This window comes from Sebastes fasciatus, chromosome 17 (genome assembly GCF_043250625.1).
Source record: "Sebastes fasciatus isolate fSebFas1 chromosome 17, fSebFas1.pri, whole genome shotgun sequence".
NCBI classification, from domain to species: Eukaryota; Metazoa; Chordata; class Actinopteri; order Perciformes; family Sebastidae; genus Sebastes; species Sebastes fasciatus.
In genome coordinates, this window is record NC_133811.1 from 27,637,687 (window position 1) to 27,653,384 (window position 15,698).

General features: G+C 39.6%; 1 protein-coding gene across 1 annotated transcript in view; it reads left to right on the plus strand.

Moving 5' to 3' along the window:
- Window positions 1-8,410: 8,410 nt before the first annotated feature.
- LOC141753803 (semaphorin-6D-like) overlaps window positions 8,411-15,698 on the plus strand; it is a 147,718-nt gene continuing 140,430 nt past the window's right edge. The window contains exon 1 of the mRNA XM_074612390.1: window positions 8,411-8,809. The gene's annotated coding sequence lies outside the window, so the exon portion shown is untranslated. The remainder of the gene's footprint in view (window positions 8,810-15,698) is intronic.

Consider the following 15,698-nt stretch of genomic DNA (forward strand, 5'->3'; position numbering starts at 1 on the left):
TTGCATCAACTTGCAACAAGGTTAGAAAAAAGATCATAGTTTGTGTTCAAATAATTATGCAACAACATAACAACGTAACAACGTAACGTAACAACGTAACGTAACAACGTAACGTAACAACGTAACGTAACAACGTAACGTAACAACGTAACGTCACAAAGTAACGTCACAACGTAACATCACAACGTAACATCACAACGTAACATCACAACGTAACTTAACAACGTAACTTAACAATGTAACTTATCAACGTAACTTAACAACGTAATATAACAACATAATAATATAACAACGTAATATAACAACGTAACAATGTAACAACATAACAACATAATGTAACAATGTAACAACGTAACAACGTAACGTAACGCAACATAATAATGTAACGTAATAACGTAATGTAACAACGTAACGTAACAACGTAACGTAACAACGTAACGTAACAACGTAACGTAACAACGTAACGTAACAATGTAACGTAACAACTGTAAAAACTGTAACAACTGTAACAACTGTAACAACACAACAAAACCACTACAAAAAAATGTACAATCATTCTGATATTCAGTTGAAAAATACCCGAAAATTCGTCCTCTGTGGTACCTCATAGACTTCCTCTCACTGTAATATTATTATTATATTTATATATATTTTTTTATAATGCTATAATTTGTTTAGCAATATAACTGTTTTATTTAACAACCATTAATATGGGGAAAAGTTAACCATTTTCATGAACATGCTTCTGTTATTGTTTGTGAATATAAAATATATAATAATATTTAAATGTCATGTGTTGCAGAGCTGCAGGTGTTTCTATGTTTCAGACGACAGCCGACTCTGATGGTTCTCCGTCCTCCACATCCTCAAGGTGACTCCTCCACACACACACGCACACACACACACACACACACACATACACACACACAGAGGTGTGTGATCTGATTAGAATTATGATAGCGACGAACACACACACACACACACACACAACTTTACGCCTCAATATGCAGAAACACGTTGATTTGAATTTGAAATATGATTTGAATTATGATGTGTGCGGCTGTCTCTTATTCTCTGACACACACAGACGTTGGGAATTGATTTGCATGAGGAGAATATGCTGCACACAAAAGACACACATACACACACACACACACACACACAGATGAGATATGACTACAGATAAAGAACGACGATTATTCAGACTCAAAAGATTAAATTATGACTTGAGTTAAGATAAAAATAATGCTCTCTGTCCTTTTCTTCCTTTGTTTAGCTCTCTAATACACACACACACACACACACACACACACACACACACACCAGAGGCCACTATAGAAAGAAGTGTTTAAATGGGTTACGTTGTTGCGTTACGTTGTTGCGTTACGTTGTTGCGTTACGTTGTTGCGTTACGTTGTTGCGTTACGTTGTTGCGTTACGTTGTTACATTGTTGCGTTACGTTGTTGCGTTACGTTGTTGCGTTACGTTGTTGCGTTACCTTGTTGCGTTACCTTGTTGCGTTACCTTGTTACGTTACCTTGTTACGTTACATTGTTACGTTACATTGTTACGTTACATTTCATACTAATACAGATAAAGAACGACGATTATTCAGACAGAAATTATTAAATTATAACTTGAATTATGATAAAAAAATAATGTTCTCTGTCCTTTTCTTCCTTTGTTTAGCTCTCTAATACCCCCCCCCCCCACACACACACACACACACACACACACACACACGAATCACCAGAGGCCACTATGGAAAGAAGTGTTTATTAGTTTCATCGCTGTGATATTAAAATGAAATCCTGCGAGCAGCGAGAGGGAAAAAGGTGATGAGGAAGGAGGAGCAGAGGATGGGGATGATGAAGGAGAAAACAGGGGGATTAAGGAAATAAAGGAGCGAGCGGCAGGAGGTCTGATTGGATTCGTCCTGTGAATATTTGATGAGCTCGTTGGCAGGATGGCGAGCACGACGTGGTGCGATTAAAGCCGCTCTGTCAACAACAATCAGCAAACACAATTTCAGTGCGAGATATGAAATGTGAGTTATTACTGCGGCTCATTATTCACATTTCACTGTGCAGCTGTTTAGCAGCATCAGCATCACCGGAGACGACAACGTGCAGGTTGTCTGTCCTCGACAACAGGTGGACATTTTAAAGGTTCTGCAGGCTTTAACTACAATATGTGACATTGATTTTCTTCCACACGGCAAAAATAAACCTCTTATCAAATTATTTTGGCCTGTAATTGAGTTACTAAGGTTTATTTTTTCCTCCCAGCACAGTACTTAAATCTGTTTCTAATGCAAATACAAGTCTCATTGTTCTTGATTCCAGTTCAGCAAACTGTCTGGATGTATATAACTGACATAATTACTTGATTCTTTTCTTTTCATGTCACTATATACTTCTACTCCTTTTCCATAAAATGAAATGTCTGTAAATTTACAGACATCTGCAGTAATTTAAAGGTTTACCCTTACAATTACAAATAATTGACCATAATTTAAGACATAAATATTATGTTTTTAATAGCAATGCTTTGTATTTTTTTATAGATTTTAAATGTAATTTTACATTAAATGTGAGGTAATATTTTACAGATTTTTCCTGTTCATGACAATGAAGAAATGCATGTAAAATTATATAAATCAATAGTGTTCTTTCCTTAAAATTGCTATCCCGGCCGACTTTACTGTCTTTCAGAGGCTCTAGTAGGTTCAGTTATAGAGCTAGAGTGAAGATCAGTTGAGAAATGTAAACATAATAGTGCTTTTATCTAGAAAAACGGCAGCTACCCCGTTCACTTGTATGTGTTTACAGGCCAGATCTGACCTCCTCAATATGGCGGCAACGTTGACGTACAATCCAAAGGTCAATGCAGCATCTACGTATATATATATAAAAGCATCAGGGAGCAGCGACCACGTCTAATCTGTTCATACACATACGTCGTGTAGCAGTGTTAGCTGTCATGCTAATGAACTTGTTGAACATCCTGCAGCTGCAGAAACAATCAGTCACATGTTAGTTCATATAATGTAAAACACACAAACAGCTGGTTTTCTCCTGTAGGATGATCACTTTCTATTTGACTGTAATCCATCAGAGAGCTCAACAAACCCACACACACACACACACACCTTGAAACTCCTGTGTGTAACACACAGTAATGCAACAACAGCATTCCAACAAACACACAGCCTTCATCCAGGAGACCACTAATCGTTTTCCCGTCTTCACAACGTTTAGTTTCATTTTCATTGCACAAACGTAGTAGTTTTAAGACCAACCATGTAGTTCCTTGTTAAGTTACGTTATTAAGTTACCTTGTTAAGTTACATTGTTAAGTTACATTGTTAAGTTACGTTGTTAAGTTACTTTGTTAAGTTACGTTGTTAAGTTACGTTGTTGCGTTACATTGTTACATTGTTACGTTACATTGTTACGTTGTTATGTTGTTACATTGTTATGTTACATTGTTACGTTGTTATGTTGTTGTTATTCTTTGAACACAAACTATGATCTTTTTTCTAACCTTAACCAAGTAGTTGCCTAAACATAACCAATTGTTTAACAATATTAACCACGTGGCATTGTGCGTTTCTGCGAGCGTGATACAAGGCTGACATGAAACGTATTTTCGGTTCAGAAACGTCGCCGTTCCACATGTCAGAAAACGTATGCAGAAACGTACAATGCCAACATCTTTTCTGGCGACTGGGTTGTCTGATAACATCATGATTACAATCTATGTCAGACTGGATGTTATCTGAAGCTGTTAGGTTGTGCACATAATATTGGATCATTTTTAACAATCTTGTGTTCTCGCTAGTTTCTCAAGATCGCCCACCCTGCCTTTAAAAGCTTCATTCATTAGGTCTTTATCAGCGGGATGTTTCTATCCTTATCCTGATCAACATCTAGATCCCAACACACCAGCTTCCACCTGCTGTAATCTGACCTACTGAAGGTCACGAAGAAGTTATTTAAAACGTTAAAGTTATTTCAAAGTTTCCCAGGTGTTTATGGCAGCTTACTCTCACAGATTTACCCACTGAAGACTCATTTTCATGAAAGTATATTCTTGGCAGCTGTTCTTTGACCCTGTGTGTGATGAAGAGCCATATGGGCCATATTTCCCTTATAGGTAGACGCATTCTACCTCTCAGTCATGTATAAGATGCTGCATACATCAGAGACACGGCGTTCTCTCCCGTCATTAACCCTCTGATGGAAACCCACGCAGACGTCTGATGGATGTTTTTCTTATTAAAGTGTGTTTTATGACATCTGTTGATGTGACTCAGTTAAAGTTTCAGCCCCGAGGGGGTCCAATGCCTCAGATTTATTGTTTCGATACCGACCAGAGCGACGACGTAAAGCCGCAGAAGTCGATGGGTGAAATGAAAACGCTCATGCATTTATTTATTTCATGCATTTCATTCCGCGGCGGCTCGGCTCGGCTGCACCGTGGCTGTTTAATATGTGAGCTGTATATATGTGCTGTAATCTGCTGTTTACATCTGAGGGAGATCAGACTGCAGACTGGGATGATGATGATGCTGCTGCTCTTATATCAAACAGACACCGCATCAGAGAGCAGAAGTAATATCAACCGTACATGAGCTGGCGGGGTGAAAATATGTCAAAAGTAACTGTTAATCACATCTAAACCGGTGCTTTACGTCGTTGTGTTCGTTAGAACTGTTGCAGGTTTTTGTTATTGATGTGAAAATCTGCACCAAATGTCAAGACAATCCTTCGAATAGGTGTTGAGATATTTCAGTAGTTAGTTTGAGATACTGCTCAACGTCAGTAAAACCACAGAGCTGATTGTTGATTTTCGGAAAAGCTGATATTGCTGTCTCTCAGAGGTTGTAGCGGCTCAGTTTCAAAGCTAGAGTGAAGATACTGGTGTCATATGAAACTATAAAACATAAGGAATCCATTGGTAGCAACAATGTCATGCTAGCTTGCCTGGACGCTACAAATTTGACCTCTGACCTTTAGATATGTGAATGAAAATGGGTTCTATGGGTACCCACAAGTGTCCCCTTTACAGACATGCCCACTTTATGATAATCACATGCTATTTTTTGTTATTTTTGCTTATTCTAAAATGGTGTATTTGAATATTTCTGCATACTGGGGTCCCTAAACAGTCTTGAATTACATAAATTGTGTATCACTGTAACGCGGAGACTCTTGTGGATCCAATGACCTCAACTGTATTCATGTGTGATGATGTTAGTCCCCATAGGAGACATTTCATTGACCTCACTGTATAAAATTACCTGTGGTGACTTCTAGGATAATCACAGCCTCATGAAACTTTACAGCCACAAACTAGAGACCTAGAGCATTCAGAGGATGGATGGCTTTTCTAGCTAGATTGACAATAAGGGGGTTTCTGAGCAGTTTACACAACGGAAGTACTCGCCATCCAATCACCGAAAAATGCAATTCTTACAGAATTCTCCAAATGTCAAAAGTTTTTGATCCCAAATCACAGCATGGCTTTTTCTATGGTGTTCCTAAAGGTCTTGGTGTCTTAATGTGGTATTTTGGAGGGATTATTGATCATTTTGATCAATTCTACAATGGTAAATTGTTAAATTTAGCACCAAATCTGCGTAAGAAATGGTATCAACCTAAAAATTCCTGCAACAACTTATGTTGGGAATGGCCATCATATACTTCTATCATAATGTTCTAAACCCTTATACACTTTTACAGTATAATTAATCTGCAGCTTTCCAGCTTTCAGATGATGTACACCACTTCTATGTGACATCTACTGTTGACCTAAAGACTCCCTGGACCCCCCTAAAAAAGACTAAAATGGCTCTATTGTGGGTCTCAGAGGGTTAAACTGTACATAAAATAATGTACTGCAGAACTCACTTTGCTGTAAATTATTTAAAGCTGCTTTTTAAGAGATTGTAGCGAGGTTTCATTTTCATAGCAGGCTTTTGATTTTCACTTTAAAGTCTCCAACACCACTCGTAGTCGGACCACGTTCACTGGTATTATCTCATATTGATCAGAGATTAAAGGTTGGAAACACTGTGGAGCACAAAGCAGAACAAAATAACACCTGAAACAATGTAGGAAAACACATAACATGAGATTATGAACAAAGAACGTGTATTGCCAAGAAGTGAAAGTCAAACAGTGACTAGCAGCAGAGCTACGCTTCCGCCATTTTGGACTGAAAGCGACAACCAGACGCCAGTAAAACGTCCGCCTACAAAGAGCCGTACAAAAGTAAAACTATTTCTATTCTATTGTCATTTTCTACTAAAATGTCCTGTCTTGAACAATAAAATATTATGATAGAGTTTTCAGTCCAAAATAGCGGCAGCAGTTGTCACAAAAAGCACCAGAGTTTCGTCTCTTTGCTTCTATCCTCTTTGTTATGAATGAATCTGTTGCCCCAGTGCATGCTGGGAGGGTTCCAACACACCTTCCTCATGTAACTGCAGTAACATGATCAGCTCTCAGCCAATCACATCATGGTTTCGACTCACTGTTACTCCAGCGTTAACAAATCTACCTAAAAAATGAGAATAAACTGGATTATTTTTAGCCTGAATTATTGAAGCCAAACGTGATGAACCGGGTCCTGGACTTCCTGCTTATTGTTTTTTCAAAAGAAGAGGGCAGCTGGTTTGTTTTGGTGTAAACATGGAGAACAGAGTGAAGATGCAGACATCACAGTTTAATCAGGCACACAGGAACGCTAACTCAGGCATAATCAAAAAGCTTATTTCCCCCGACATCACCAGCCCTCATATCCTGTAATGTCTTATTTTTCATAAACAGCAAGAGGAGGAGGAGGAGGAGGAGGAGGAGGAGGAGGAAGGACTGACAGCCAGGAAGACATGAAGACAGACAGACAGAAGGGATTTGGTTTGTAATCCCGTCGATGCGTCTGAGGCGTCTCCTTCACTTTTCCTTTTTCCACTTTGCTCTAATTATCCTGCAGAGAAACAAACAAAATCAGTTCGTCAGCCAGAAATTTAATTCAAGTTTCCACATGGAAATCATCTCACAGCTGTAACGGCTCTCAGGAGAGGACGGCTCTTATTAGTACTGCTCTTAGTTGTTGCATTGGAGGTAGTAATTGTACACAGGACATAGTAATCTTTACACAAAATCAAATGATGCATTCACTGTTTCACTTCACACAGAGAAAGAACGTAGTTTTCTAAGTTTAAACACTTTTTTGGGGGGTTTGTTTCACCTGTTTCAAGATGTTTAAAAAAGATTATTGTATTTTCAACGGCAAGAAATTAACTTTTAGTTTTGATAAAACATAATTATTTATACTACAAAAACAGCAGAACTGGAACAAATGTCTTCTATATTATTATTATCATAATTTATTTCCATTTAAAACACATTTCACAGTATTATTATTATTATTATTATTATTATTATGATGATTATATGATTAAAGGTTACAATAGAAACGGTCTTGGCTGAAAATGAAATTAAAACAAACTTATTTTGATATTATTTTATTTTTTAATTGAGACAAATCATAATACAATTTCTTAAATATTTCTTTTATTAATATTTCTTTCTAATCTAATTTATTCATTCATTTATTTTATTTATTTTTAATACATTTTTCAGTTAACATTGTTTCTATTGGATGTTTTCTCATTATTAATAACAATGATGATACTGAAATATTTTCATAATCATTAATAATATTATAATTGATTTCCATTTAAAATATATACAGTTTTATTTTTTATTATTGACAATCATGAAAATATCACAGTTTCATTATTATTATTATATGATTAAAGGTAACAATATAAATAAGATAAGATAAGATAAGATGAACATTTATTAATCCCCGGAGGGAAATTCAGGTGTCAAAGCAGCAACATCAGCAAACAGAGTGAAACACAGGAGAGGTAAAGGTATACATAAATTATAAAACCAATAATAGAGATATTAAAGATACAGAGTGAATGGGTGAACATTATGTATGCAGTCCGTCAATAAATGAATGTAGTATGTGCAATAAATAACTGTAATATGTGTATTACAATAGTAATACAATATAAATACAATATTATATATATATATATATATATACACAAAATTAGTTTTTGAATGAGACACATCATATTACAAGGAAAAGGTGTAAAGTAAATTCACATTTTTAAATAACAATAATATTTTTTAGAAATAATGATATGTATTATTATTTATTAATATTTAATTGTATAAGAAAAATAAAGATTTATATGATGAAAACAAAAACAAATAATCCCTTTATTTTCTTTAATTATTTTTTAAAAATATTATTCGATAATTATCTTGATGATTTATTTATTAGTTATTAATTATTTTGCGGCACTTTAAGAGAGAAACAGTTGAATTGAATACACTGGCTTTAAATTGAAAAGGGGGTGGAGTCAGGTGGCGGCGGTCCCGCCCTCTGATTGGCTGTGGGGGGTCTATTATGATAATGAGGAGGGCGTGGCCTGCAGCCGGAGCCGGAGCCGTTGAGCTGCTGAGCGCCGCCTCATTGTGCCGTTTGGACCCGGACTGGACGCACTGTCTCCCGGTCTCTCCCGGTCTCTCACCGGCTCCACGGCTCTCTCTCTCGCGGTGGATTTATAACGGAAGGTGCTCGCTGTCCGGAGGAGGATTTTCCCGCCGGTTCGGTCCCGTTTTCGTGTGGAACTAAGCGGACCCGTTGTGGATTAATGTGGCGGAGTGTTCGAGCTGCTCGAGCTGCTGGAGGCTCTGGTGGAGCCGCGCGCACAGAGAGGTGAGTTCCATCTCCTGCAGGAAACCCCTGTGTGTGTGTGCATGTCCGTGCGTGCGTGTGTTTGTGGTCTGTTTCTGGAGCGCGTGCGTGTTTGACAGCTTTTGATTGATGGCTGTCAATCACCCGGTCATCAGCACGCGCAGCAGTGTGTGTGTGTGTGTGTGTGTGTGTGTGTGTGTGTGTGTGTGTGTGTGTGAGCAGCTTCATTAACTCCAGTCACCTTCCTCTCGTCATCCTCTCTGCTGCAGCCGGATGCTTCAACTTGAGTCTCTGCTGACGGACTGATGGGGGGTCTGCAGGACTGATCTGAGTTTGCAGGATTCATTGGGGTCTGCAGGACTTGTCAGGGTCTGCAGGACTGATCGGTGTGTGCAGGATTGGTTTGGGTCTGCAGGACTCATGGGGATCTGCATGAATGATGGGGGTCTGCAGGACCCTTCTGTGTCTGCAGGACTCATCGGGGGTCTGCATGGACAGTGGGGGTCTGCATGGACTCATCAGTGTGTGCAGGACTTGTCGGGGTATGCAGGACTGATGGGGGTCTGCTGTACTGATGGGGGTCTGCAGGACTGATCTGAGTTTGCAGTACTCATTGGGGTCTGCAGGATTCATAGCTGTCTGTATGAAAGATTGGGGTCTGCATGACTCATCGGGGTCTGCATGAATGATGGGGGTCTGCAGGACTCATCGGTGTGTGCAGGACTTGTCGGGGTCTGCAGGACTGATTGGAGTCTGCAGGACTCATGGGGGTCTGCAGGACTCTTCTGTGTCTGCAGAACTCATAGGGGTCTGCATGAATGATGGGGGTCTGCAGGACTGCTGCTCTTCATGTTTTTATGTGGAATTAAAACATTCTGGTCTTTCCTTGTTGGGATAAATGTTGATATTTTATGGATTGATTAAGAGGGTCCAGATTCTGATCCTGATCCTGATCTAGGTCTTGTGTGCAGTCTGTGGTCTGATCCAGTATTCCTCTTTCCAGTAACACAGTGGAGACGTTGTGACGGCAGCTTTGTTCGTTATCCGGTCATTTTGTTGATATTTCTGATCGTTTAATTCATATTTTTTTTGTCCAAAACCAAAAATATATTCAGTTTACACTCACATGTGACAAAAAAACAGAACCAGGACTGATCCTGATCCAGTATTTCACTCAGAACAATGAGAGGCTCCAGTTTCATTCAGTCAATATATATAATGATCCATCAGATGAAATCCTGGATCGGGTTTGATCCTGATTCTGATGATTCCTGATGTCTTATCAATGAGGGACGGTTAGTTAATCAAGCTGTAACTCAACAGTAAATCATCCAGCAGCAGTTGGATAATAATAATAAGTATTAAAGGGGCGACTACAAAATATGAATACAAAAACAATAAAAGTAATTAAAAAAAACAAACAGACAATAAAAATAAGTTGAAACCTAAATAAGCAAATATAAAAGCATCAGAATCAGGAATTAAAAGCAGCTCTTTAAAACAATGTTTTGACATGTGATCGGTTGTTTCTGTTGATGATGAATTTGGGTGTTTTTGATTAGATGACGTCAGTTGTTTTGTGGTTTTATGGGTTAATTTTAAAGATATATAATCTTCAGTTATTTCCCCGCTGATGAGCTGCATTATGATGGTAAACTGGTTCTTAGTAGAGTCCACACGTTACAGTCATACTTCGGCGTTCAGTTCAGTTTTGGTCACTACCACGGTTAAAACCGTCACCAAAGAACGTATAGCGATAAGAAGTGAAAGTCAATTGTTCGTTCCATTGCAACATCACCCTGCCGCCATTTTGGACTGAAAGCAACTACCGGATGCCAGTAAAACGTCCGCCTACAAAGAGCCGTACAAAAGTAAAACTAAATTATTTCTATTCTATTGTCAGATTTTAGTTTTCAGTCCAAAATGGCGGCAATGGCTGTTGTAAAAAAAAAAAAACACCAGAGTTTCATCTCTTTGCTTCTGTACTCTTTGCCTTCATGATGCCAGACCGCGAAGCCTTTGGGGCTTTCGTGGAACGCCGTTGCACGTGTCGACGCATCGTTCGCCATGAAGCAGGAAGTTTTTCAGGTGTTAGGGTTGCTTAGAAACAAACGAAACTTGGCGCACTCATTACAAGTTCTAAAATGTGATAACGGATCTTGTGCTTTTCCAGCGATTCCCCCCCCTAGAATATTTCAACAAAGCAGCTCTCATGGTATGTTTTGCCTAGATATATGAAACTTGGTAGGTGCATGTATCATATGTAGACTTAAAAAAAAGTCTCTTGGGGCCATGCTCTAAACCCAACAGGAAGACGGCCATTTCGAATTTAGTTTTTTGTGTATTTTTTTACCATTTCCAGTCTCTGTACTTTAACAAACTGCTCCTACAGATTTACCCTGATCGGCTTTATATTTGGTCAGTACAATCTGTATACCTTTGTGATGAAAAGTTAATAAAAGTTTGAGCTTTCATAAAACGGCGTTCTGCCGCTGCGGAGAATTTACGTGATTCACCAGTATACAACAAACTGTTGTAACTCAACTGTACTTGGTCAAATCTGCCCCAAACTTGACCTACTTCATAGCAGTCCAGTCCTGAGGACATCCCGATGGCAATATATCAGGAAGTAGGCCTTTAAAGTTTTTAAAGTTAAAGTTTTTTTTTACAGTTTAAACAAGTTGAAGGTTTACATTTTTTAATTTTTTTTTAAGTAATGTGACAAACATCATTTGCTTTTCATGAAATTTACATGGTTTGATCTATACCTGATATACAGCGACGTAATGCATGTTTAGTGTGTGTTCTCTAGCGCCACCTGGTGGACACAGGAAGTGGTACACAATTTGTAATAGCTCACATCCTGCGGCATGCATTACACGCAGGAAATAACGTGTAACTTGTGCGTGCAGGGTCCGACGGTCGCTGAAATGTAGGGCTGTCAGTTTTACTCTGTAAATCCTGAAGCTGAAATCTGACCCTGATCAGAGGGTCTGATTAGACCCTGATTGTTGATTTAAGATTAAACGAGCTCAGTTGTCCTTAAGTGTCTCTTATTGGCGTCTCGTTAACGAGGTTTGAACAGTTAATTGAGGACGGAGCAGAGCGAGCGCCGAGTGTGAAGGTCGTCGTCCTGCTGCTGGATCTGGAAAACGCCGCCGTCACTTCAGGAAGGACGGCGTTCCGCCTATTAACCGCCAATTATGAAGCAGGATATTGAATTATTAATGTCAACAGTGAAGCTGCAGGAAGAAAACAATATGTGAGCTGACAGGATGTTAGCGGAGGTTAAACCGGCATTTTCAAACACGTAAACTAGACTTTACAGTGTGTATGATCGGTTTTTAAAGCCGCACATAAACGTTTACGAGCTGATGACTTCCAGCTGATGGAGAGTTTATACGAGGTTAAAACATAAAAGTAGAATATAAAGAAATCTGCCGGAGTCGTAATAAAATGCCCCGATGCACCTAAACGCAGCACAGTTCATGTTCAGCTGATAGAAGGAATAAAAACACATAAAGAGCTACAGCTATCTCCATTAAAGATGCATTTATCAAATCATTTAGTTTATAAACTGACAGAAAGTTGTGAATTAAATCAGAGGAGCTTTTGACTTAAACCATTATATGATTACCAGCTTTTAAACCATCACTGTTCAGAGGTGACTTTGGCTTTAGGTTACCTTTTTGTGTTTTTATACTTTAACTCCACTGCAAATATTCATATTTTAATAATTTAAGAAGTACAAGAAGTAATATTTAAACTCTATATGGACACTCCAACAACAAACCATGACTTTCCTGTTTCAGTCAACAACTTGTTTGCTCTGTTATTTTAACAATCAGAGTCTGAAATTAACTGTTTTTTCTTCCTGCCACTGTGGCAGGTAGGTGTTTTTTTTTTTCTGTTACTTTTGAAATCTCTGCGCTAAATGAAGCAATAACATTTTAGATCTGATGTCATTCAATGTTCGATATATTTTACATAATAAATATTATAAAGTTAAATTCAGTGTTTTAATTACACCGTAGCTTAGGGAGGCTACTGTACACAGTACTGTACTGTACTTTGTTAGTGTCATCTATAGTGGTTATTGGCACAAAAACACACAATTCAAATGTTTATGATTATTTAAATATTTGCTTCGATTAAAAAAATCTTGTCATTAGTAGTTTTAATGATGTTTTACAACTACAATAACTCGATTTATTCAAGTTTCTCGCCAAAAACTACATTTTACAAGATTGCATTTGAACACATCATGATAACGTTGTGATTTACCTTCGCCCTATAGTCATTTTTACTGAGCAGAGGTTGAACGCACCATAATGTAACTCAATGGAAACTCTGTTAATGTTAGTAGCTCCGTTATTTAACCTGTGGACTGTGCTGCTCACAGCCAACGTTACTAACTCTCATCCTGCTGATTTAAACACAGATTTGTTGTTCACACTGAAGAATTATCAGGTAAAAATAGGGTGCATCCCCTCAGGTTTAGTAGCACCACACTGTTGAGCGTTTTTTTTCGCTTTGCCGTGGCTCCGGTCCCAAACAAACTGAAACATGATACGGCGTGCATGCGTAACTGTTGGAAAGCATCGATAAGAGGAATCAAAAGTCACAGAGGCCAAGAAAACAACAAGGAACCGGTTCTCTTTTCCCATCTCTAGCATTTTCCCTGTCTGCCAAAGTGGCGGATGGTAGGGATGCACCGACACCACTTTTTTTCAGACTGAGTACAAATACTTACATTTGGGTACTCGCCGATACCGAGTACCGATAAGAGTACTTCTCTGTGCCAAAAGATCTTCGTTAACAGCCAGCTGGAGGGTGTGAGCGACACACGGCAGGCTGGGGAGTCTCACATACGAGGCGGTGCGCTGCGACCGGCTGCGGGGCCGTGGCCAAAGTGTCACCGGGGCGGACTGTCCTTAGTGCGCCCAAACTGCGTCGTGCCCCCAGGGCGGGACTTGGCCCACGTAAAAGGCGCCAGGGGTCTGTAGAGATGTCTGCGACCCACCCGACCCATCTTGAAACACGGACCAAGGGAAGGTGGAGCTTCAGGTGAACCTCAGGTTTAGGTTAGTGGTCGGGATCAGAGTTAAAGATGGCTTCAGGTTAACGGAGGAAGAAACTGATTTTCAACAGAAACATACAGAGAGTTTATTTTTCTGTTGTTTCGTCCAGCTCACAGATTCAACGTCAGTCAGCTGCAGCTGGATTATGTTGCTGGTTACAGTCGTCTTTAGAGCAGCTTGTTACTGTAAAACACTGTTAATCACATGAGTTATAATTCAGCTCTAAAACTGAATCAAAGAGGCTGAAAGCAGAAGAGTGGAGGCTGGTTTAATAAACATGGAGTCACATATGGAGCTCAGCTGTCCACACACTTTACTCCATTTACTGTATATCTGCAGGGTATAAATGTTATATATATATATATATATATATATATATATAAGCATATTGTTGGTGGAAGAACTCCCATGTCGTGTGCAGATTATGGTCCATCTGTCGGACGTGTTTCTGTCTATAATACATTGTTTTTCTGTATGATCCTGACATGGAGGTCAGAGGTCACACGTCTCTTTGTTACAGAATGTAAACCAGGATTAACACCCCCCAGCCCCCCCTTCTAGTCTAGACTGCGTCCTATTGTTCTCCGTCTGAAAGTGTTTCCATCTGAAACATCTCTTTGTGATGTTTCTAACCTGAACGATTCACCTGCCTCTCAAAGAGCAGTCAGTCAGCAGCCGTCCACTCACCACCCCCGCCGCTGCCGCAGCCACCAACCGTCCATTGTGTGTGTGTGTGTTAACCTCGGGGTGCGTTTGGACACAATAACTTGCGGGTCCCCGGTGGGCGGGCGGCGGGGCGGTGCTGAGGAGGAGGAGGAGGAGGAGGAAGCGGAGAGAATAATGTTATTCCAGCGCAGGAAGATTAGCGGCATCGCCATGAAAGCCTCCAAACCGCCGCGTGTCATCAGCCATTATGTTCTCGCAAAGAGGAGCCGCGGGACTCGCCTTTTGTTCTAATCCGCTCTGAGGATGTGTGTGTGTGTGTGTGTGTGTGTGTGTGTGTGTGTGTGTGTGTGTGTGTGTGTGTGTGTGTGTGTGTGTGTGTGTGTGTGTGTGTGTGTGTGTGTGTGTGTGTGTGTGTGTGTGTGTGTGTGTGTGTGTGTGTGTGTGTGTGTGTGTGTGTGTGTGTGTGTGTGTGTGTGTGTGTGTGTGTGTGTGTGAGTGTGTGCGTGTCAAATAATAATCCAATGTTGGAGGATGCTTCCTTTTGTCTTGTTTCCTAGCAGGAAGGTAATTTAGAGGAAGTGAGGAAAGGAAGGGAAGGAAAGGAAAGAAAGTAAAGGAGAAACAAGTGAACTTGTGTATCTATTAAATATGATCCATATTCACCAGAACACAGCAGTTTGTGAAATAGTCACAACATTTAATGTATTGATTTGTGTTTCACATTTTTTTTTCGTAATGGTCAGAATGAAGTCAATTCATATGTAATCCACATAATTATGAACCAGGAAGTATAAAGAGCGACAAACGCCGCGTAGAGACGAGGTCGGGGTGGATGGGTGGGTCTAAAAACACCAGACTTTCACCAGGAGACCGCTGTTGGTGCCCCGTGTGAGGCCAGGTGTCAACGTTGATTTATTTTGTCACGTAACTTCCGTACTTCAGTTACGCCACTTCTGGAGTTGTTTTAACCCAAACCACCGTTTTTTCCTAAACCTAACTAAGTAGCTTTATTTTGAAAAGACTAAAGTGGAAATTGACATGTGCGTCACGTGTCGTTGAAAGTCGTGCTGAGCGTCACTGACAAAAAGGGAAATTTGTGTCCATGTAAACGAATCGTATAGATTAAATTTCATGACTATTTCACAAACTGCCGTGAGACTGAG